General features: G+C 41.3%; 3 pseudogenes; 2 read left to right on the top strand and 1 right to left on the bottom strand.

The window, feature by feature from the left end:
- The first annotated feature begins 13,964 nt into the window (after positions 1 to 13,964).
- Positions 13,965 to 15,545, top strand: LOC110316752 (annotated as a pseudogene).
- Positions 15,546 to 18,990: 3,445 nt separating this feature from the next.
- On the bottom strand, positions 18,991 to 22,729 carry LOC110316661 (annotated as a pseudogene).
- LOC110328830 lies at positions 19,759 to 20,390 on the top strand (annotated as a pseudogene).
- Positions 22,730 to 26,023: the final 3,294 nt, after the last annotated feature.

Here is a 26,023-nt window from a genome sequence, read left to right as displayed (position 1 = left end):
AAGAAGTAGGACTTTGGCACTCTGCATTGGTCATGTGGGAAACATGGCTGTGGCTAGTTGATACAGAATCCTTATGCTAATTAGGAAGTACAAAGAGACCAGCCCTGGGCAAGAATGCTCTGCCTGATAGGTGAAGGGAAGCTAAATCTGCCTTCATTCACATCACTGCTTCTTTGACTTAAAAGTCTTTGATGTGGCATGTGGCCTAGCACCCCCTTCACCACAGCCTAGGAGTGGGAAAGGTTTATTTCAAAAGTTGAAGAAGTCTTGAATGACTGAAACTGATTAAACACTCCCTGGGAAAGCCACGGGAAAAGGCTTCCAGTTTGCGTCTGTGCCTGGAGCTGATCCTGTGCCACAGTGCTCCATACCCAAACACTGCCTGGAGAGAGCTGGTCTCCCAGGAGTGCTGACTCACCTGTGAGCACAGGTAAGACCACCACTTCTACTCAAATTCTTGGCCCAAGAGGGACCAACCCTGAGTCATCAGGACACAGGAACAGCCAGGGACAGGATCTGTTTTTTGTCTGAATGCTGGAGATGACCCTGTGCCACAGCTCTCCATAACAAAATTCCTCTAGGAGAGAACTGGTCTCCCAGGAGTGCTGACACACAGGCTTGCAGGAGGAAGAAGCCACAGTCAGAGACAGCAAGACCAGCTATCACCAGAGATAACCAGATGTTGAGAGACAAGGGCAAGAACATAAGCAACAGAAACATAGGCTACTTGTCATCATCAGAACCCAGTTCTCTCACCACAGTGAGCCCTGGATACCCCAACACACCAGAAAAGCAAGACTCTGATTTAAAATCATATAGCTGAGTAGTACTCCATTGTGTAAATGTACCACATTTTCTGTATCCATTCCTCTATTGAGGGACATCTGGGTTCTTTCCAGCTTCTGGCTATTATAAATAAGGCTGCTATGAACACAGTAGAGCATGTGTCCTTATTACCAGTTGGAAGATCTTCTGGGTATATGCCCAGAAGAGGTATTGCTGGATCCTCCGGTAGAACTATGTCCAATTTTCTGAAGAACCACCAGACTGATTTCCAGAGTGGTTGTACAAGCTTGCAATCCCACCAGCAATGGAGGAGTGTTCCTCTTTCTCCACAACCTCGCCAGCATCTGCTGTCACCTGAATTTTTGATCTTAGCCATTCTAATATCGAATAAAATCAACTTTCAACCAAACGTTATCAAAAAAGATAAGGAAGCACACATTTCATACTCATCAAAGGGAAAATCTACCAAGAAGAACTCCCAGTTCTGAACATCTATGCACCAAATGCAAGGGCACCCACATTCATAAAGGAAACTCTACTAAAGTTCATTGCACCTCACACAATAATAGTGGGAGTCTTTAACACCCCGCTCACATCAATGAACAGATCATGGAAACACAAAATAAACAAAGACACATTGAAACTAATAGAAGTTATGGACCAAATGGATTTAACAGATAGCTATAGGACATTTCATCCTAAAACAAAAGAATATACCTTTTTCGCATTACCTCATAGTACCTTCTCCAAAATTGACCATATAATCAGTCTCAAAATAGGTCTCAACAGATACAAGAAGATTGAAATAATCCCATGCATCCTATTAGATCACCATGAACTAAGGTTGGTATTCAATAGCAGTAAAAACAACAAATCCCACATACAAATGAAAGCTGAACAACGCCCTACTCAATAATAACTTGGTCAAAGAAGAAATAAAGAAATTAAAGACTTTTTAGAATTTAATGAAAAAGGAAGAAAAAACATACCCAAATTTTTGGGACACAATGAAAGCAGTGCTAAGAGGGAAACTCATAGCTTTGAGTGCCTCTAAAAGAAACTAGAGAGAGCATACACTAGCAGCTTAACAGCACATCTGAAATCTCTAGAACAAAAGAAGTAAATACACCCAAGAGGAGTAGACAGCAAGAAATAATTAAACTAGAGTCTGAAATCAACCAAGTAGAAACAAAAAGAATTTTACAAAGAATCTACAAAACCAGGAGCTGGTTCTTTGAGAAAATCAACAAGATAGATAAACCCTTAGCCAGACTAACCAGAGGGCTCAGAGACAGTATCCTAATTAACAAAATCAGAAATTAAAAGGGAGGTATAACAACCAAAACTGAGGAAATTCAAAAAATCATCAGATCCTATTACAAACACCTATATTCAACAAAACTGGAAAATCTGAATGAAATGGACAATTTTCTAGGCAGATACAAAATAGCAAAGTTAAATCAGGATCAGATAAACCATCTAATAGTCCTATAATCCCCTTAAGAAATAGGAGCAGTCGTTAAAAGTCCCCCAACCAAAAAAAGCCCAGGACTAGATAGTTTTAGTGCAGAATTCTATTAGACCTTCAAAGAAGACCTAATACTAATACTCTTCAAACTAATCCACAAAATAGAAACAGAAGAAACACTACCCAATTCATTCTATGATGCCACAGTTATGCTGTGTATTCTCCCTTGGAGATGGGAACGGTTTCTGTCTAATCAGGAACTTGTCACAATTTCCTTTCACGGAGTACTTCATAAGAGATTTTTTTTCTACTTCTATTATGTTTAATGTTCCAAATAGATTTTAGAAACTGGTTGAGTGCTTTTTTTTTTTTTTTTTTTTTTTTTAGCTTCAGAAGATATCATGTCTATTTAAGAGGCATTTAACTATTATAAATTATTTTGATGACTTAAAAATGATACTGACATGAAATACATTCTAGTCATGGGCCTATGTAGCACTAATGCATGGCAGTTGCCTCTTCTAGGTTTCCGTTCTCAGTTGTAAACCAAGAATTAGAACACATATCTTTCGTTGTTGTTGTCTGCCCCTCCTTGATCTAGAAACATGGACTCTTAGGTGTGTCATATGAGCTAGGCATGTGGTACATAGATAGAGTCTTATGCCTGAGAGGCTGAGGCAGTGGACTGTGAGTTTGAGGTCAGCCTAGGCCACACACTAAGACTCTGCACAAACAAACAAACGAGAACCCTAGACAACAGCCCCCGTGTCTTAGATTGGGTTTTACTGCTGTGAACACACACTATGACCAAGGCAACTCGTATAAGGACAACATTTAATTGGGGCTGGCTTACAGGTTTAGAAGTTCAGTCCATTATCATCAAGGTGGGAACATGGCAGCATCTAGGCAGGAATGGTAAAAGAGGAGCTGAGAATTCTACATCTTCATCTGAAGGCTGCTAGCAGAAGACTGGCTTCCAGGTTGCTACGATGAGGGCCTTAAATCCACAGTGACATACCTACTCCAACAAGACCACACCAACAGAGCCACACCCTTTGATAGTGCCACTCCCTGGGCTGAACATATACAAACCATCACGTGCCCCTCCCCCCAATCCTACAAACAAAGAAACCAATTAAATGACGCATAGCTAGTTCCACAAAGCAGAAGTAGAGGGTTAGCATAGTGCCTGCCTCTCTTTCTTGATCCATCAATAGTCCTAGATGCTGGCCAGGAAGTGCCAGGACCATCAGAAGAAACGTTTCACACTTTTCAGAAGAAATGTGACACTCATGGCCAGGATGGTTGTGAAATATTCTAAGACCCTACCTCCCTTACCATCTTCAGCTTCTAAAGCTGTGACACAGTCTTAGGCCAGTAAGGTCTTGTCTTTATTTTGTGTGGTATCTGGTCGGGAGGTGTTAAAATCTACTTATGACTGTAGAAAATGACACCAAGAAAGAAACTCATGGAGAGTCAGCTGTATATGCATGCTGATGTCATCTCACAGTGGCAGTGTGTATCGAGCTGACTTTCCATCCATCCTCCCCCCTTAAACCTCCTGGCAAACCTAGTCATCACCACCCTGTCCACACAAGAGAAAGGAATGCAGGAGTATTGAGTCGTTTGCCCCTGGTTACACAGCAGGGTGAAGTTGCCAGTGCAGCTGAATGTTTAGATCCTGAGCCTGCTGTTTAAGCCCAGTCTGTATGACTGTGGCTGTGTCGATCAATCTGTAGATTAAAACTGGAAGGGCTAGAGAGGTGACATTATAATAGCTATAAATCTACAGCAGGCAGACAGTGTGTTTGCATCTCAAAGGCTGCAGAGGTGGCAGAGTGCCTGAGAGCCAAATGAGGTGTCCACAGACCCTGGTTTCCTTTCATTACATAAAGGGTTCACTTGTCAAGCGCCATCTATGAGATGATATGCAGCCACTTTTTCATGAAGAATGAAGACACACAGAGGCAGATTCCAGGGGACTAGCACATAGATCTTTGTTCAGCGATGTCAGACACAAAATTGAGTTGTTTAAAAACATGTTTCCAAACGCAAGCACAAAAGTCATCACATAGGGAGGTCATGTTCAACAAGCCAAGAATACAAATGCTGAACAAACACCATTGAAGAGAGGAGATTTAACAAACCTTTTAATCATGTAATTTCCATCCTTAAGTTTATTTATGTGCTATGTTACATACAATGTGCTATGCATATGTTATACGCTGAAATCAACCCTGAGTCCTTGAAGTAAAACCAAGATGATTATGGGGTGTAATCTTCATCATGCCGTTGTGAATTCAATTTGTAAGTATTTTATTGAAAATGTCTGGGCCCATATTTATCAGGAGAATTAATCTATAGTTTTGTTTTTGTTCGGTTGTACCTTTATCAAGTTTTAGTACGAGGATAATACTGGTTTGTAGAATTAATCTGGCAGTATTTTTTTATTTTTACCATTTTTTGTGAAGCAGTTTAAGAAGTATTGATGTGAACTCTCTCTTAAATGTTGGATAGAACATTTGTTAATAAATATGTCTGATCATAAACATTTATTTCTGTCTTTATTTTCACTATTTGTTTAATGTGGATGCTAAAGATCAATGTCAAGTGTCTTTTTATCTCCCCCACACTCCATCTTGTTGGTTGGTTGGTTGGTTGGTTGGTTGGTTGGTTGGTTTTGGAGACAGTACACCCAACCCTACCCCATACCACACACCAGAATTTCAGTTGCACAATGCTGTACCTGACTTTTTATGTGGGTGTTGGAGAGCTGAACTCCTGCAAGCACTTTTCCAATGGAACTATCTTTCTGTTGGGCTTTCTTTCTGCGGAGACTTTAGTATTGCTTCAACCCCATTGCTTGTTGGGGATGTTTTAAAATGTTTTCTCTCTTCTTGACAAGATTTCAGGTCAGAGATGTCTAGGACTTTACTCATTACTTTTGTATTTTCCAGGTTTAAGAATATATAAGCTTTGAAAGTCTTTGTTAATCAACTTCTGGGTTTCCCTGGGATCTGTTCTTATAGCCTGGTTTTATTTACGCGGGCCTTCATTTTGGGTAGTCAGGCTAAGAGCTTGTTGATACTGTTTATTTGTCCAAAGAACCACCTTAGCACTTGATTGATTCTATAAATGTTTATTCTATATATTGATGTTGGGCTTGGCTCATTCTGTTTTATTTCCCAAGACTATAATGCACATCATTAGGTTATTTGAAATGTCTCTGCTTTTTTAATGTAAGCACTTATAACTGCTAACCCTCCAACTGAGATTAAATATTTACTGCAACATGAACTTTCTTCTTAGAACTGCCTGAGTTGTATCTCTAAGGTTCTCATGAGTTGCGTTCTCATTTTCACTTGATTCTATGAAGTTTTAAGTTTCTTCTTCAATTTCTCAATGTATCTATGAGACATTTGAATGTGTATTGCTCAGACCCAATATTTGTGCAGTTTCTGTGATTGCTGTTGATTTCTAGTTTGATTTTACTTCAATGTGATCAGATACAAAATTTATTTTTATTCTTTTGCAATTGTTTTTACTCTCTTAGTGGCCTACAGTGTCATCAGTTTTAGAGAAGGTGCTGTAGGTTGTTATGAAGAAAGCATAGTGTCAGTTGCATAGAATAGTCAATATACACCTGTTGAATTAATTTGTTGAATTCGTTTAACTAAGGTTTCTTCATTGATTTTTAGTTTAGATGACCAACTAGGGGTAAGAGTCAGGTACTGAGATAGCCCATCCTTATTATATCAGATTCTATCTGATCTTTTGTGTTCTCTAGTGTCATTTTATAAATTAGAAGCCTCAATGCTTGGTGTATATATATTCGCAAATGTAGTGACTTCTTTTAAAAATTATATATTGTGTACACACACATGTTCAGAGTGTACTGAGTGTACTGTACTATGTATTGCACAACAGCTCGCTCAGGAGTTTTCAGATTATTCTCCTGTCTCTGATCTTGCTGCAAAATGTTAAGATTACAGAACATCTGTAATCCCAGCATCCCCATGGTGAGATAGGAGAGGAGATAATTGATGGGAAGTCCACAGACCAGCTAGCCTGAAGTATGCAGCATAGAAGCAAAAGGGAACCTGCCTCAGAATCAAGGTAGAAGGCGAGAACTAACTCCTGAAAGTTATCCTCTGACCTCCACACTCATGGCGTGCCCCCTTCCCCACAGCAATGCTCAGATTACAAATGCTCCCACTGACCTCAGCCCAGTGTGGATTCTCAGATTGAACTCAGGTCATTCTGTTGCTTAGCCAGCATTTTTATCTGCTGAGTTATCTCTCTGGCCTTTTATACTGTGTGTGTGTGTGTGTGTGTGTGTGTGTGTGTGTTCATGTACTTGTGCAGTTGCATGAGAGTGTGTGTGAAATTCATGTTCTATGTCTTCTTCAACTACTCTCCATTTTTGAGGGGACAGGTTCTCTCATTGAATCTTTTTGGCTCAGCTGGCTGGACAACACGTTGCAAGAATCTGTCTGTCTTGTCTTTTCCGGCTTGTCCTTCCCAGCTTCCCAGTGCTAAGGTCACTCACAGCGATCAGGGAGCCTGTAGGGGTCTGACCTAGTCTTCTGCATAGCTGTTAAGGCAGAGTAGCTTGGTGTTCTTGTGGGAGTCCTACCAGCGGGAGTGGGGGGTCTCTGACTCTTGCTTACTTGTGGGACCCTTTCCCTCCTACTGGGCTGCCATGTCCAGCCTTGACAAGATATGCATGACTGTATCCAGTTATTTTTTTATACTACTATACATTACATCCCAACCACAGTTTTCCTCCCTCCCCTCCCCCCACTGGCCCTCCCTCCTCTAACTCCATATCCACCCCTCTCCTGGAAAAGATTAGATCTCCCAGGGACAACAACCATCACATCATGAACATTGCATAACAAGGTACTGTAAGACCAGGCACACACCATCACATCAAGGCTGGCAGGGAGATGAGAGGGCGAAAAAGTCATACATAGAAACTTTTCCACATACACACACACACACACACACACACACACATACAAACACACGCACACGCGCGCGTGCGCACACACACACACACACACAGAGAGAGAGAGAGAGAGAGCGAGAGAGAGAAGGAATTTAAGTAGAGTTACCATAGAGTTATTATCATATCCTTCACACCTCTCCACCCACCCCACTTCATGTTTTTTTCTCACTGTGTTTCTAAAAAACAAACAAAAAAACACCAAAAACAAACAAAATACAAGAAAACTAACCAGCATCCCAAACCTCCAAAATCAAAGCAACAAAGTAAAAAAGAAAAATCAATAAGACAAAAAAAACAAGAACCAAACTAAAACAAAACAAAACAACAACAACAAAAAAATCAAACCAAACCAAACAAATTGTTCCGTGTTGATCAACTGCTGCTGGCATTGTCCCCCGCCCCGCCCCCACAGTGTTTGATATACCCAGTGACACTCCACTGCAGAAACTGATTTTTCCCTCACCAGCAGGCATCAGTTGCAGATTGGTTCTTAATTTAGGGTGGGACTGTGACCACTTCCGCCTCCCAATGCTGGGATTTTATGTGGTTTGAACTTGTGTAGGTTTTCTGTGGCTTACACAATCTCCGTGAGTTCATGTGTGTATTAGTGCTGTTATCTCTGGAAGGCATAGTATTCTTGGAGTAAGTCATCCACTACCTCTGGCTCTTAAAATGCTTCCACTTCCTCTTCCACACAGACCTCTGAGCCTCGAGGAGAGAATTTGATGAAGGCATCCCATGAGCGCTGAGTGCTTCAGATCCCCACACTCTCTGCTCATCATCCAGGTGTCAATCTCTCTGTTAGTTACCACCTGTTAGTTATCACTGCAAGATGATGCATCTCTGCTGTGAGCTGAGTGAGGCGCTGATCTACAAATATGAGTATATCGTCATATTGCTATTGTCCTTTAGCAGAATAGCAGTAGGATTACCCCTAGGCCCATGACCTGTCAAGTCTCTGGTTCTTGGCTACTTTAGCATTGTCAGATATGGGTTCAGCCTCATGGGTGAGCCTTAAATCTGATCAAAAAGTGATTGTTTATTTCCGTAACATCTGTGGCACTAATGCAATGATATATCTTGCAAGCAGGTCTCTGCAGGTTGCAGGGTTCGTATCTGGGAGATATTGATGATTATTGTTTTTCTTTGGTGTATGCAGAGTAACCTCCAGAACCATGGATGCTAGTCAGGAGGGGTAAAGTTCTCGCCTGGGCACCAGACTGACTTCTTTGTATCTGATAATAGAAGTAATGATGTCTTAAGCAATAGGGCTTTACTGTCAGGTTATTAAGCGTACCCAGTGAATAGCCTTCGCAGTATCCTATGATGTGTGGGGTGGGCTCGATGAGACCCTTTTGGACAATCACTCAACAAGGTGTGATTTATTTTTGGCACTGGGAGTTTTACTTTGTGACTTAGAATGTCTAGGTAGGGCATTGTGTTTTACTCATTATATGGCAACCCACTTAAATTCCTTTCATATATATATATATATATATCCCCCCATCTTCCTGCCACTTAATCATCTTTCTTTGTTTATAACAATGTACTCCATTTCGCTTTTTCCATCTCCCACCTTAAACCCCTTACTGTCTACCTGACCTTTAAGATTATTTGGTTTGAAACATACAGATCTAAATATTAAAAGCTAATATGTTAGAGAAAACATATAATATTTGCTCTGTGGAGTCTGTTACCTCTCTCAGGATGACTTTTTCTGGCTCTGTCCATTTACCTGTAAATGTCATCCTCCTTACCAGATGACTAATGTGCCATTAAGTACCTATAACACACGTTCATTATCCTTTCCTCAGCTGATGGACCCCTAGGCTGTTTCCAGTGTCTGGCTATTTTGAATACCACGACAATGAATGTGGATGAGCCGGTATGTCTATGTAGTAAGATGTAGAGTCCTTTGGGTACCTGCCCAGGCGTGGTGTATTTGGCTTTTGTGGCAGAATCGATCTTCAGCTTTCTGAGGAAGCCTCACACTGATTTCCAGTGTCTGTACCGGTTTGCACTCCCACTGGTGATGAATAACCGGTCCCCTTTCCCCACATCCTTGTTAGCATGTGTTGTTATTCATTGTATTGATCTTGGCAGGTCTGACTGACATCAACTGAAATTTTAAAGTTGTTTGAATCTGCATTTCCCTGTGACGAAGGGTGTTGAACTTCTCTTCATTTCTCAGTTTCTTGTATTTCATTCTCTGCTCAGTACTGTACCCCATTTTTAAAGCAGAGTATTTGTTTTCCTGTTCAGGTTTATTTTGAAATTCTATATAGTCTGCGTACTAACCCTCTATCAGATGGGTCGTTGGGAAGGATCTTCTTCCATGCTGAAGTCTGCTGCTTTGTCCAAGTGGCAGTATCCTTTGTCACCCAGCAGCTCTTCAGCTGCATGGTGTCCTGGGTTGGTCTTAGTGCCTGTGCTCTTGATGACCTGCTGAGAAAGCCCACTCCTTACATTGTCAGACGTCAGATACTCCTTACGGGCCTGACCCATCTGGAGTCGAGCTTTAGGCAGGGTGGCAGACGCAGATCCATTTTCATTCTCTATAGAGTCATTCAACTTGATCATGCCCTGTGTTGAAGACGCTGGGTTTTGTTTGTTTTGTTTTTCCCAGTGTGGATTTGGCTCCTCTCTCAAAAATCAAGTGTTCATAGGTGTGGGGAATTACATCTGGGGTTTTGATTTGATTCCGTTGATCAACAAGTTTACTTTCATGCTAACATCATGCCATTTCTATCATATTGGCTTTGTAATCCAACCTGAAATCTGGGATAGTGATATTTCCATCAGTTCTTTATTATTCTGGATTGCTTTTGTTCACCTGTGTTTGGTTTTAGGTTTTGTTTTTGTTTTTGTTTTTGGCATTTCAATATAGAATTGAAGATTACTTTTGCAATTTCTGTAAAGAACTGAATTGATATTTGGTGGGGATTGTGTTGAATCTGTAGGTTGTTTTTTGGTAGGATGGGGCCATTTCACAACAATCCCACTGACCCCACTGAGCATGGGAAATCTTTCCATCTTCTGGAATATTCAATTTCTTTCTTCAATCTCTGAGACATTTTTTTTTATACAAGTCTTTATCACTGCTGGGGTGTGGGAACTCCGCCAGGCAGACAAAATGCTGAATGCTAGACTGCCTTTACCCAACACAGTCACTGGGTGCTCGGTTTGTGGGAAGTGCCAGTGCACTGCACTGCTCAGCGGGAGGGAGGGAGAATGCATCTTGTGGGTGGAGGATGAGCCCCTGGGCCTGGGGAGTGGGGAATTCCAGTCTGGCTCAGCAGCAGCAAGGCCAGGAAAGTGGAGGAGCCTTCTGCTGGATGCTTAGGCAGTGCAGCTCCATGTTCCCCATGCAGCTCTTGATGAGAGAGACAGTCCATCCTTCTCCATACCATTTATTGACTGTTCATTGCGGAAAACAGGTGCATACCACTTCCTCACAGTGGACCAGAGATTAAATACCTTTTGCAGGGAGGAATGTCTGGGAAGGGGAGCTTATTGACTAATAATTGGGCCTCTAGATACCTCATTAGCATGGAGAACTCTGTTTGGGGCTATGGGACCATTGGTCAAGTCCCTTTGTTGGGAGTGTAGTCACATGTTCAGGGCCAGGAATTTTGATAGGGAGCAGGGAGATTCCTACCATCCTCAGATTGGTGCCTGGGTGCTGGGTTATCCAAACCCACTCAACCTTACGAAGTTTCCTGGCACAGTCCAGTACATCACAGAGGGTGGGGTTGTTGATGTTTTCTCTTTCTTTCTTTCTTTCTTTCTTTCTTTCTTTCTTTCTTTCTTTCTTTCTTTCTTTCTTTCTCTCTCTCTCTCTCTCTCTCCCTCCCTCTCTCCCTCCCTCACTCCCTTCCTTCCTTCCTTCCTTCCTTCCTTTTTTTTTTTTTGAGGCTATCATAAAAGTTTCCCTGATTTTTTTTTCTCCTCTGTCCATTTGTCCTTTGTGTATAGGGAGACCACAGACTTTTGTGCATTAGCTTTGTATACTGCTACTTTGCTGGAAGTGTTTATTTGTAGAAGTTTTCTGATGGAGTTTTAAGGGTCTTTCATGTATAAAATCATATCATCTGCAAAGAAGGATACTTTGATTTCTTCCTTCTCTATTTGTATTCCCTTTATCTCCTTCAGTTGTCTTATTGCTCTAGCTAAGATTTTAATCACTGTATTGAATAGGTATGGAGAGAGTGGACATCCTTATCTTGGTCCTGATTTTAGTGAAAATACTTTGAATTTCTTTCTGTGTAGGATGCTGTTGAGTGTAGGTGTCCTGTAAACCACCTTTATCACATTGACATTTGTCTTTTGTATCCCCAGTCTCTCCAGAAATTTTGCCATGAAGAGATATTGGATTTTGTCAAGTGCCTTTCCTAAATAAAATGATCACGTGATATTTTTGTCTTAATTTAATATGGTGGATTACATTTATCAATTTGTGCATGTTGAACCATCCATGAACCTCTGAGATGAAGCCAACTTGTTCTTGGTGGATTTTTTTTTTTATGTGTTCTTGAATTTGTTTTGCAAGAATTTTAATGAGAATTGCTGCATCTGTGTCCACATGAGTCTGTAATTTTTTTTTTTATTGTTTGCTCTTGCTCATAGTGTTGTTTTGGTATCAGGGTAATCATGGCTTTGTAAAAATCTGTAGAAAAATTCTCCTTCAGTTTCTACTTTTCAGAGTTATCTGAGGAGTGAGGATTGGTGTTAGTTCTATGAAGAACTGGTAGAATTCTGGTATGCCTCCATCTGGTCCTGAGCTTTTAATGGTTGGGATATTTTTAATTACTGTTTCTCTTTCACTAGGGTTTTTGGGTCTGTTTAAATCATTTGCTTCAACTTGATTTAACCTTGGTAGGTTGTATATATCAGGAAATTGCAAATATTTCTTTTAGACTTTCCATTTTGGTAGAATAAAGATTTTTATTTAAAGACCATCCTTATGATTTTCTGAATCTCCCCCATATTTATTGTAATTTCCTCTTTTTGTCTTCAGTTTTATTAATTTGGATTCTTGTTGGGTGAGTCTTTTTGCTTAATTAGTCTAAAATTATCAAGTTTGTTAATATTTTCTCAAAAAACCCCTCTTCTTCATTTTATTGATTCTTTGAATTGTTTGTTTATTTGTTTTTCATTGATTTCAGCCCTGAGGTTGATTTTTTTCTTCCTCTCTGCTCCCTTGGGGTAGTATTTTTTCTTGATTTTCTATAGCTTTCAAGTGTGTCATTAAGTTACCAGTGTGGGGTTTCTCCAGATTATTCTTTTTATGTAGGCATTTGGTGCTATGAGCTTTTCTTGTAGGACTGAATTCATTGTGTCACAAAGATTTGTAGTATACTGTGTTTTTAATTCCATCCATTATAAAAAGTTTTTAATTTCCTTCTTGATTTCTGTTTTGGCCCAGTTTTCATTAACCCTCCATGAGTTTGTATATTCTCTGAAATTTCTATGGTTAATATTCAGTTTTAATTTATGGTGGTCAGTTAGGCTGCAGGATTTTATTTCAAGTTTTAAAAAAATATTTGTTGAAACCTGATTTGTGTAGTAATAAGTAGTCAGTTTTAGAGGAATTTCCATGGGATGCTGAGAAGGAAGTATATTCTTTTTTTTTTTAATTTTAATTTAACTTTTTATTGATCCTTTGTGTTTCACACCATGCACCCCAATCCCATTTACCTCCCTGTCCCTTATGTATCCACCCTCTGCCCTGCGACCTCCCTCCCAAAAGAAAACAAACAAACAAACAAACAAACAAACCTTGGACATTTACTTGGCCACAGGTGGCAGCTCAAACCAGAGATGTCCACATGATCTTTAGTCATGAACATCAACAGAGACCCCTGCTGCTTCATGGTCTTGGACTCAGACATGGCTCTCAGCAGCTGCATAGCTGGGACTTCACCGTGGCCTCAGGTGGCAGGCCTGGCTGCTTACAACAGGCTATTCCTCCTTACCCTTGTGTCTCCAGTTCCACCTCTCTTCATAATGCTCAAACTATTCTGCTTCTCTCTCTTTTATCTGTCCACCACATATTTGCACATTGTTAGTGGCTCCCGCTGCTGTGGGCAGGCCACAAGGTTGGTGGGCTTCTGGATGTCCTTTACCTGCCTGCACCACATGACATGACTTCGGGTGAGCTACTGTGTATCTGCATAGGCATGGTGGCTAATGGGCCTCTGGATGTTGTTTTCTGCCTGTGCTATGTTTGTGGTGGCAGGCAGGTCTGTGGGTGTCCCCCACGTACTCACACCTTTGGGGTGGCTGCTGGCAGATCTCTGTGTCCACAGGCAGGCCGGCCTCTGAATGTCCTCTGCTTACAGGCATCACCACACAGTGTGGAGGCAGGCAGGCCTCTGGCATCAAGTGGGTCTCTGGATGGATGTTGACCTCCTGAAAGTACAATCTCTAGTGTTTGTATAAGTATATTCTGTACATATTCTATAAGTATGTAAAGCAAACTCTTTAATAGAATGTTCTGTAGGTGTTTGTTAGATCTATCTTATGCATAGTATTATTTCATTTCAGCATTTCTCTGTTAGATTTTGTCTGGATGTCTTAGTCACTGTTCTATTGCTATGAAGAGACACCAGGACCATGACAGCTATTTTAAGAGAAAGCACTTAACTGGGGACTTGCTTCCATTTCAGAAGTTTAGCCTTTGTCATCTTCGTAGGGGGCATGGCCACATATCTGCAGACTGGAACAATAACTGAGAGTTACATCCTTATCGGTAGGCAGAGAGAGGAACTCTGAGTTTAGTAGAGGATTTTGAAACCTCAAAGCTGACTGACTTCCAGTGACACAACCCCTCCAACAAGGCCACACCCCCCCAATCCTTCTAATTATTCCAAATAGTGCTACTTCCTGGTGACTAAACTTTCAAATATATGAATCTATGGGAGCAATTTCTTACTGAAACCAACACACTGGATAACCTGTCTATTGCCTACAGTGGGGTACTGAAGTCACCCATTATCACCATATGAAGGCCAATATGTAATTTTTAGCTATAATAGTGGGTTTTTGTTTTGTTTTGTTTTGTTTTTTGATCAACTTGGATGCTCTTGAGATTAGTGGATAAATGTCTAGAATTGAACCTTCCTCTTGAATTTTTCCTTTAATAAGTATGTAGAGTACTCCCCATCTCTTCTGATTAGTTTTGGTTTTGCAGTCTGTTTTGCAGATATGAAAATGGCTACATAAGCTTGCTTCTTTGTTCCATTTGCTTGGAGCACCCTTTTCCATCTTTCTACCATAAGGTGATTATCTACCCTTAGTGGTAAGATGTTACCATTGGTTACCAGAGAAAGATGGATACTGTTTTCTAATATAATCTATTCATCTATATCTTTTTTTTATTAGGGGAATTGAGACCATTAATATTGGGAGTTACTAATGAGAAGTGCCTATTTATCTCTGTTGTTTTGTTGTGGTGTTTGCCCTCACCCTCTGACTAGCTCTTCTGGGATGATTTGCTATTTGCCATCTTTGCTATAGTAAAACTTTCCTCCATACCCAAGTTTCCTATCAAGTGCCCTCTTCAGAGCTAGCTGAATTGGTGGTTATAAACTGCTTTTTATTTTTTAAATTAAAAAAACATTTTTGATAGTGGGAGGGGCCAAGGGAGAGGTGACCCTGCCTGAGCAGTGGTTGCCAGTGACACGTTCAAGGTAATTCAGAGATCTGCGGGGCCCACCAGCCTGAGCCTGTTCACCTTCAGAGTCTATGCAGCACCCAAAAAGGACTTGCCTCACAAAAATTGCATGAAGATCAATAAGCTTTCACTCTATTCAGTTCCTGAGGGCCAGTCTATATATGTGGAAGAGCCAAGGACTCAACTGAGGAAAATATCTCACAACTCCGACATCGTTGGGAGCAATATACAAGTTTGTGTCAGGAAATATACTCCCATACTAAACCCAAGGTGGAATACTTTGTCCACTGGGGAGTAGACAACTATAACTATCTTTAAAGTGTGCCTCCGGGATTTTTCCTAAGACTTGGTGTTATTGGTTTTGTTGGTTTTGTTGGACTCCTTTTTGCTAGAGGGTCAAAAATAAAGAAGCTGGTGTATCCTCCTTTCCCCACGAGATTTGGTGCCTGTCTATGACCCACAACAAGCCATCACCATTGCCCAGATGACTGGAGAGAAATTATATGACTGGGCATTACGAGGGTGCATACATAGTTGTAAAAGATTTGTGGAAGCAAAATTTTCAAAAGCCAGGGAATGTGAAGACTTCACCTGGAAAAAATTAGAAAACTCCATGTTCTGCCCGTTTTCATCAGTTAATAGGTAAACATTGGAAACTCCAGACGGTAAATCAGTATTTCTACAGACAGATGGCAGAATCAGTATTGGATATAGTAAACTGGCTTTCTTCAGGAAAAACAGCACTAAGCCTTATTGATGTTTTGGGTGATGCCATATTACAGTCCAACTAATCTGCAATCTTTCACATGGACATAATGTACAAGTCTTAGAACAACTCATCCTTATATCACTACTTATGTACATAATTAAAGCCCAGATTAAAAAAAAACAAAAAACAAAAAGCAACAGCAACAAAAAACCAAACCCCCACCATTTTTATCCTGAGATTTTTTTTTTCTCTCTGTTGATTTTGATTGATACTTTTGCTTCGTATAGTAGTCTGGTGTTTCTCAGAGAATCCACCCAGGCCATTCTGGCTCTCAGAGTCTCCGCTGAAAACTCAGGTGTTGCTCTAATAGGTCCACCATGATATGTGACGTGGTCTTTTTCTCTCACAAATTTTAATATTCTTTCTTCATTCTATAAATTGATTAGTATATGTTATGGGAGTTTGGGCCCTGTCATGTCACATGTGCCTCTTAGGTCTTGTTAGGCACCCCTTTCTCATGAATGCATTCTTTCCCAGTCTCTCTGGTTGAAACTGTCTTTCTTGTGTATAGCATTCTTGTATTTCCTCCAATGCTGGTTTTGTGGTTATGACCTGTCTTAGTTTGTGCCTGTATTTTAAAAATTCTCTTTTCTACATTAATTTAAAAAGACGGTCTTTCTGGGCCTTTCTGGATATAGAAATCTTTGTTAGCAGTTGTTTACTTTCAGGGCTTGAGAAATCTATCATTCCATTCCTCCTGGCTTTGGGGTCTCATGGTATTCTGGTGTGTTTGTGGGTGAGTTGGCCTTTTCCCCTTATAGCTTTTAATACTTTTAAAATCTGTAGTTTGACATTGTGACTGTGACATGCCATCTAGAGAGTCACCTGTGATTATGCTGCTGTGCAATTCTATTTGCTTTTTAAAACTTAAAATAAATCAACATGACATTGCCTCTACTTATTTTATAAGTTTGGTAAACACCACAAAGTCTGGCAACATTTCAAGCATGTTTAAAAAATGTCAAATGTTAAACAGAACTTAGTAGTTTAAAGACAGTGTGTGCACAGTTAAGATTCTGCAAGCTAGTAGAGCAGGAGTGCATGGCATCTGAACATGTACCATACAACACACGTCCGAAGAGCAAAAGCATAATTTTTTTATTGTAAAATCACAGCTAGGCAGCAGAAAAGCACATTAAATGATGAAGGTATCAACACGTGTTCACTATGAGTGTGTTACACATAGAAATGCCGTATCTCCTACCCTAACATGCCATGTGCAGAGAAGAGAGCCAAGGAGAAAAAAACATGGAGACTTGTTGCTGAGTGAACAATTATTGAGAAGAATAATAATGGAGTAAAACTTTCTAAATAGCAATTAAAGATCACAATCATGTATTGATTCCACTGTGTATCTGAGAAGCTGAGACTTCACAGTTGGCAGTATAAAATTTCTGACTCATATCAAAATTTGGGTGAAATACACACTGAAGGAGTTTGCTAGTGCAGGCATATGGTACAGGGATCTACAAACGGGGAAGGAAACCTCAGATTTCACAATAAGTTTCTGCCAGGGGCCAGCCCCGGCGTGGGATATTCTTCTTGAGGCAGCATCGGGGGAAGAGCTTAGGCCGAGGGTAGGACTTTGTCGAGATATTTAGGGTTGCTGTACAATAAAACGTTTACTTATGTAAGCCCGAGTTACTATGCTGTTGTAGCTGTGATCCTCTGAGGCCAGAAACTGCAGTTTCTGGCACCTAGCACCTCTGTTTCAAGCCACAAGAGATTAAATAAATAGCCTTGTCTCTCTCAGCAGGACCTGCTGGGCTCTAACTTTCAGCCTGCTGGTCAGAAGTCACAGGAAGAGAAGACACTTAGAGAAGCTATTATAGAGTTTATTACCAAGTTGTAAAAAGTTTCCTAGGAAAGCTATCTAAGGGGAAAAACAGAAAGATCCTAAGTGGGTAAAGGGAAAAATTCTCTANGTGGGGAAAGGGAAAAGAGTCTAGTCTAAGTGGGGAAAGGCAAAAAGGTCTCCTCTATTGATCTTAGCTCTCTATTGATCTTAGCTCTCCATTGATGATTCTCTCTCGCTTCTCTTTGTCCTCAGTACTTAAACATCTTTCAGAATACATGATCACATGTTACAAAGTTCATCACACACACACACACACACAAAAAATCAAATCATAAATTGAAATAGAAGTTTACAAGCATATCCATTAGGAGTAACTATCTAGCTAAACATCCATCATCGGTCTGAGCTCCACAGGTTCACTGAAGGTTTAAAACCATAACTAACTTATTAGTGAAGTTTTGGATAGATAAACCCAGTTGGTATTTTATCTTCTGCCCTAGCACCTACAATAAATCATTAGTTGTCTTTTAATGACCTTCGGTTAATTGTTTTACAACCTCTTGGAATGTGCTCTCAGTAGGAGAAAGTCTGGTTACCATCTAAGAGCGATCAACTGGTGACACTTGGGAGACTGTCAGAGTTCTCACTGCAGCTTTGATGATCAGAAAAGGAACTAATAGCAGCCCCATTATAAAAGAGCTTAATAATCACAGGCATAATTTTAAGAATTCTTATAGGATCATCAATAAGACTTAAGTTTTCTATTTGTCGATATAGCACCTCTACAAGATAGTACATCTTCGTGGATCTGCAGAGATTTGCTTCAAAGGAGGTGTGCTCCTACTTAGTGATTGTTATATATGGTTAATAATAACAGGAGAAGCATATTAATAGCAGGAATCTTTCCTAAAATTAGTCCCTCACAGCCTTGCTTAATGAGGGCTCACCTGTTGCAGATTCTATAATAATCTGAGGCAGGCCACTTCAGGATGATCACCTGGTAGTTATTAGCTTGTCCTATTATGGCTCCTGACAAGTTTCTGCTGAGCTTTGTCAAACCAAACAGCTAGACTCTTAGGCAGAATAAAATGGCACAGAAGAAATGGATCCTACCAGACAATGATTGTTATTTCATCTTTGGAAGACTCCCTACATGAAAAGATCTGAAACAATTGGGACTGAGAGGATCACGTGGAAATTAACTAACATCCCCAACATTCAGTTATTGGTTCAGAAGTGTGATAATCCATTGCTATATCTTATTAACTTAACATCTGGAATCAGCACCAATCTCCCCAAACTTAATTTGTCATATTTAGTCTTCATTAAAATATATTCTTTTGTGTTATAGTAACACAAGTATCTTTAGGTTAAAGAAGGCTGATTTGTTCAATTTACTATATTTTTTATGTATATTATGAATTTTCTTTTTGACTTGTGCTTCTGTTTCGGGGTATTATGAGGATACAGTCACTTCACAGGATTACACCTTACAGAAGCATTCCTTGGCATTGATACGAACTTGGATTCCCTTTCTGTGTGTGCTGATCTGCATGACCTCCTACCCTATGAGGGTTCCCTACAGGTCCTGGCTGGTTTGTTCCTTGGAGCATTTGGTATTAGCCCAGGCAACTTGCACAGATTCTCTGCCATCCAGACTTTTAGACTTCAGCTGCTGTTCCCCCTTCATTTATCAATTCTTCTAGCACCTTTTTTTTTTTGGCTCCTCTCTTCTCTGGAGTTTCTCAACCAGAAAGTTTGGTAGTCACTGCCTTCAACAAGAATGTTCTCACATTCCCCAGTGGTTGGAAGCCAAGTCCTGAGCAGCCATCTCCAAGTCATACTGCCTAAGGCAGCCCGAGGTGCTTCTGGGAAAACAGACACTCCTTTAGTCGACCTGCATAGTGCTCTTCATCTTCCAAAGCATCATCAATAGAAGATGCATATATGCCCATGTGATGCCCAACACTCTACAGTCCATCACCCATTTCTTTTCCATTCATTAAAAACTGTCCCATAATTCCCATGTATTTTATCTGCTACTTCAGCTCTTACTCGAAGGGGATGTGAGATCATGGACCGTAACTTATTACTGTGGCGCTTCCACTCAGTGAATCTATCTGGCGTTCACTTTGAATGTTGCATCAAGTGCTTTTAACTTGGAGTTGTCCTTCAGCTGAAACGCTATCTCACTCAAGCTCCCTCCAGTTACTGTCCTTCATTAGAAACAAATAGAAGGAAGCACAGCAGCATGAACGACGAGGAGGAGACCTACCGGCTGTGGAAGATCCGCAAGACGATCATGCAGCTGTGTCATGACCGTGGCTACCTGGTGACCCAGGATGAGCTGGACCAGACACTTGAGGAGTTCAAGGCGCAGTTTGGGGACAAGCCCAGCGAAGGACGGCCGAGGTGCACAGACCTCACCGTGCTAGTGGCCCACAACGATGACCCCACAGACCAGATGTTTGTATTCTTCCCAGAGGAGCCCAAGGTGGGCATCAAGACCATCAAGGTATACTGCCAGCGCATGCGGGAGGAAAACATCACATGGGTGCTGATCGTGGTGCAACAGGGCATGACGCCCTCCACCAAGCAGTCCCTGGTGGACATGGCCCTGAAGTATGTGCTGAGCAGTTTCTACAGCAGGAGCTGCTCATCAATATTACAGAGCACGAGCTAGTCCCTGAGCATGTGGTCATGACGAAGGAGGAGGTGACTGAACTGCTGGCTCGATACAAGCTTCTTGAGAGCCAGCTGCCCAGAATCCAGGCCGGCGACCCAGTGGCACGGTACTTTGGGATCAAGCGAGGACAGGTCGTGAAGATCATCCGCCCCAGTGAGAAGGCCAGTAGCTACTTCACATGCCGCCTGGTGCAGTAGCCGCAGAGGAAATGGAGCGCTCAGAGACTGAAGCAGGAGGATTCCTCCACGGTGTGGTGTGAGTGTCTCCTGGAAAACAGTGAAGAGGATCCCACAGCAGCACCGCGCATGCAGGGAAACCCAGGGAGCCCACGGCTCTGCACAGCGCCCTGACAGCTGTGGGCCACAGCGTGTGGGTCATAACTGGACTATTGCCTTTTGATGACGGGTTCCTTCCTGGCCATTGTCGCAGGATGAGCAACTTCAGAGCTGCAGCCACACTCCTACTCCTTACTCTGGGGTCACTGTTCTGTTCAGAGTTCTCCATTCTCGAAGGACTCTCCTGAGAATTAAAGGATACTTTGATAAGTTAAAAGAAAAAAGAAAGAAAAGAAACAAATAAAAGATTTTGTCTCTACAAAGGGCCAGATGTGAAAAGACCCTCAAGAGAGTTTTCTAATCTTTGGTGTCATCATCTCTTCACATGTCTGGATCCATGTTGTCAGTGGAGGCTTTATGCCACAGGAACTCTGCCTGTTTTTCTGGAGGAGGTGGCAAAACATGTGTGGGAAGCACACTAAAAGCTATTGACATGCGTTTCAATAGCTGAAACTCATGACGGTCAGCGTGCTCAGCTGACCAAGTCTTTTTTTTTTTCCAGGTTTTTTTATTATTATTTTCTTTATTTACATTTCAAATGCTATCCCGAAAGTTTCCTATACCCCTCTCCCCCACCTCTGAACCCCTACCCACCCACTCCCACTACTTGGCCCAGGCCTTCCCTTGTGCTGGGTCATAAAAAGTTTGCAAGACCAAGGGGCCTCTATTCCCAGTGATGGCCGATTAGGCCATCTTCTGCTACATATGCAGCTATAGACACAAACTCAGGGGGTACTGGTTAGTTCATATTGTTGTTCTACCTACAGGGTTAGAGCCCCCTTCAGGTCCTTGGGTACATTCTCTAGCTCCTCCATTGGGGACCCTGTGTTCCATCCAATAGCTGGCTGTGAGAATCCACTTCTGTGTTTGCCAGGCACTGGCATAGCCTCACAAGAGGCCGCTATATCAGGGTCCCTTCAGCAGAATCTTGCTGGCATGAGCATTAGTATCTAGGTTTGGTGGCTGATGATGGGATGGACTCCCGAATGGGGTAGTCTCTGGATAGTCCATCCTTTCATCTTAGCTCTAAATTTTGTCTCTGTACCTATATCCTTTCATGAGTATTTTGTTCCTTATTCTAAGGAGGAATGAAGTATCCACACGATGGTCTTCCTTCTTGGTTTTCTTCTGTTTTGCATAATGTATCTTGGGTATTCTGTTTCTGGGCTAATATCTGCTTATCCTGCTTGTGGACGTTGTACATCGTGGTGCGCACTAGGCTCCGCACCACGATGTACAACGTCCACAAGCAGTCTGCTGTCACCTGAATTTTTAATCTTAGCCATTCTGACTGGTGTGAGATGGAATCTCAGGGTTGTTTTGATTTGCATTTCCCTGATGGCTAAGGATGTTGAACATTTTTTCAGGTGTTTCTCAACCATTCGATATTCCTCAGTTGAGAATTCTTTGTTTAGCTCTGTACTCCATTTTTTAATGGGGTTTTTTGAGTTTCTGGAGTCCAGTTTCTTGAGCTCTTTGTATATATTGGATATTAGTCCTCTATCAGATTTAGGATTGGTAAAAATCCTTTCCCAATCTGTTGGTGGCCTTTTTGTCTTGTTGACAGTGTCTTTTGCCTTACAGAAGCCTTGCAATTTTATGAGGTCTCATCCGTCAATTCTTGATTTTACAGCACAAGCCATTGGTGTTCTGTTGAGGAATTTTTTCCCTGTGCCCATATCTTCAAGGTTTTTCCCCACTTTCTCCTCTATCAATTTCAGTGTCTCTGGTTTTATGTGGAGGTCTTTGATCCACTTAGACTTGAGCTTTGTACAAGGAGATAAGAATGGATCGATTCTCATTTTTCTACATGATAGCCGCCAGTTGTGCCAGCACCATTTGTTGAAAATGCTGTCTTTTTTCCACTGGATGGTTTTAGCTCCCTTGTCAAAAATCAAGTGACCATAGGTGTGTGGATTCATTTCTGGATCTTCAATTCTATTCCATTGATCTACTTAGCTGACCAAGTCTTGATGCCGTAAGCACTAAATGTACATTTCATGTTCACAACATTCCTTTCAGGTCCCCCTCCCCATTCTGCTTCTGCAACACTGATTTCTATTTTCTTCAATAAAAAAAATCATTTCCTACCGTCTTGTAGACCCAGAGCCATCTTTCCGGTCTTCCCCAGTCTCCTCATCTATTGGGTCTTCCAGCATACTGCCCAGGGCTCCCAGCTGCTCCAAGGATGAAGGGTACATGCTGGCACGGTCCACAAATGCCCTGTATGCCACTGTGCAGCTAGACTATGGCTACTTTGTGGATTCTTCTTTCTTCCACCATTTCCCACACTTTTAACCCCCTAACACTAGATAGGAGAGAAAGAAAGATAGAGGGGGCAAGCAAAGGGATCCCCGAATAAAGTCAGGGGTCACAAAAGGGGCAGTGGAATCATTAGACCACTTCCTGCTGATGAGGGGCAAGTTTGATCTTTGCCATAAGGATATCCAATTTCTTGTTGTTGTTTTTCCTTTGCACACAGCTATTTAATAAACTGTGACCAACAACAACCAACAACCAACCAATAACCCACCAAGAACTGACCACCAACAACCAACCTCTGGGACTCTAGCATTTATATACCCTCTGAAAAGTCTTCATAATTTTAAATGTTATGTAATTGTGGAAAGCATCTGCAGTTGGCCAAACCATGCCCCTGCTAGAGATGAGGCAAAACATAGTCAGCTGCTGTGGACAGTCTGAAGCAGCCTCAGCTCCCCGGACTTTGGATTAAAACAAAAGCACATTCCCATCTCTCTCTCTCTCTCTCTCTCTCTCTCTCTCTCTCTCTGTGTGTGTGTGTGTGTGTGTGTGTGTTTCGAGAAACCAAAACTCCAGAATTCTCACTAAATTTCCCCCTTTTGTTTTTAGCCATTAATTGTGCCATGTGTAATGGGAAGTCATAAGCAGAGACATTTTAAGTGAAATAAGTACTTTTTGGTTTAGTGGCCAAGGTTTCCAGGAGATCTTTTCTGCTTAGTTCTTTATCAGTTTTGATGATAACCACAGCTTTTCATTTCCTGTGAGGTATAAAAAAACCCCTGCATTCCCAATGCAAAACTTCCATGGACTTCCATTATTATATATAATATGTAGACTGATTTCACTTCTTGGCTGAAACAGCTTGTAATTTTTGATTCAGAGCCCCAAGCCAGGCTTCCAACCCTGGAAGCCTTTATTTCCTGACACTAAGAAATCACCTTGGCTACCTCTCTTGAACCTACACTCACTGGTGCAGTGGCAGCCCTTGCCACGTGGACTGTGCTCCCCTAGAATCCTAGGCTGTCTTTCTAATATAAATTTAGAAAAAAAAAAACATTGCTCTTAGAGATGCCTTGTTCACAAATGACCATATTTCCCATAATTAAAGCACTGGGCATTTTGAGATCTGGGACCTCTAGCCATAGCTTGACCTACAATACTAGTATGGTACCCATGAGAACAATATTCATTGTATTTCTTATTTATTCGTCTCTAGGAGCTGCCCACACCTTTAATGGTCTAATAACTTTTGTATATTCCGTGTTCACATTTTCATATGCCAAGGTCTCTCTCAGCAGCTATCTTGTGTCAGGGTCTGATACAGTTTTGTTCACAGTTGAGCTAATCTTCGTGGAAAAATAAAGTCAGGGAAGACTTCTCCAGAATCTCTGTATGTGAGGTAGGCTTTTGCCAGACTCTTCAACTTTGTCCCAAGCTCTTAAAGCCACACAACAACATTGCTCTGTAGCAGTGTCATCCAACTGAATCTGTTCTTATACACCAGAGTACCACCCTTCACCCAGTAACTGATCCTTTTCTATAGGCATTCCCCTTGCTCTATTTAGCTGTTCAATAGTCAAGCCTCCTTCCCTCCACCATATTAACCATTGGGCTTCTAGTACAGCTTTATCAATCCCTTCCACACTTGGGGAATCATTCTATTTTGAGTAGCCTAGGTATTCAGAATTTGCTTTCCATAGGCGAGTGCATCCCATATGAAATGATGGCCTCTTTAAAACAGCTTAGATCTATCGTTTCTATAGGACACCATCCTATCTCATCATAACCTTGTTCCTCACTGTTAGCAGGCATTTGCTGTACGGCTGCTGGGAAAACTGATGGTGATTTTATAAACCCGGGCTGCCCCTCTTCCCCATCTGGCAGTGTAGTTGGATGATGAACACTTTCTCTCAAAACGTTCTTCTGCCTTTTCAGCTTTTGAGCAGAGAGAGAAAGAAGAAAAGAAATGAAAATCTCCCCTCTGGGAGCAAAGTGGGGGATATTCCAGAAGTAGCCACTGCAATAAACTTTTTACGGGCCACTTGGAAAAAAAAAATCCATTCCTTTGTCCCCTGCCAATTCCTCTCTGACATTTAAAATTAAACTTCCTATTCTGCCTCAGTCCACATCTGGGCCACCATTTATAGCTTGCTTTTTTGCTACCCGGTGGGTTCTTCTTTCTTCCACTTTTTTTTTAACCCTTTCAGCCCCCTAACATTAGATTGAAGAGGAAAAAAAGGTGGAGGTGAGAGGAAAGAGAGCCTTGAATAAAGTCAGGGTTTGGAAAGGGGCAATGTTATCATTAGACTACTTCCTGCTGATCAGGGCGCAGAGTTCCTTGGGGGCAAGTTTGATCTCACTGTCAGGATATCTAACTTCTTCTTATTTCTTCTTTACATATGACTACTTAACAAACCATGACCAACAACAACCAGCAACCAACCAACAACCCACAACAACCAACCTCTGGGGCCCTATCATTTATATGTCCTCTGAAAAGTGCCCAGAATTCCAAATGTCACACAATTGCAGAAACTACCGGCAACTGGGCAAAACCACACCTCTGCTAGAGTAGTAGGCAAATCCCAGTCAGCTACTGTGTCACGTCCCCACACTGGGGTTCAAACAGAAGTGCATTCCTATTTCTTTGTTGTTTTTTTTTTTTAAGAGACAAAAATTCCAGAGTTCTCACTACACTCTTGTTCTTAAATGTTTATTTCTTTTCTTAGATCTGGGAAGTTTACTGCTATAGTCATTGAATACATATTCTATGCCTTTAGGTTTTATTTCAGATTTGGATTCTTCTATTTGACCTCTTGATATTCCAGGGTTCTTGGCCATTGTGGTCATACTTGTCTTATTTTTTTTCTCTATTGATGTTTGACATTTAAATTTTCCTCAGTCTTGTCTTCCTTCCCTGATGTTTTTTCTTGTGCTTGTTCAAGTCTATGTTGATATATTTTTCATGTTTTTTTTTTCTTCATTGAGTTTTCCTTTCCTAAAATTTCTATTTTTCCAAAATATATTTCCTTCCTGGGTTGTTTCCTTCCTGGATTATTTCCTTCCTGGGTTGTCTCCTTCCTGGGTTGTCTCCTTCCTGGGTTGTTTCCTTCCTGGGTTGTCTCCTTCCTGGGTTGTTTCCATCCTGCTGTCACCCTTTTCATCTGTTGTTGATTATTTTATCCACACTGGTGACCTTTTCCTCCACACTGGCTTCTTCTCCAGTTTCTGCA

This window comes from Mus pahari, chromosome 1 (genome assembly GCF_900095145.1).
Source record: "Mus pahari chromosome 1, PAHARI_EIJ_v1.1, whole genome shotgun sequence".
NCBI classification, from domain to species: Eukaryota; Metazoa; Chordata; class Mammalia; order Rodentia; family Muridae; genus Mus; species Mus pahari.
The sequence above is the reverse complement of the archived record's forward strand: the minus strand, read 5'-3'. Positions and strand labels throughout refer to the sequence as shown.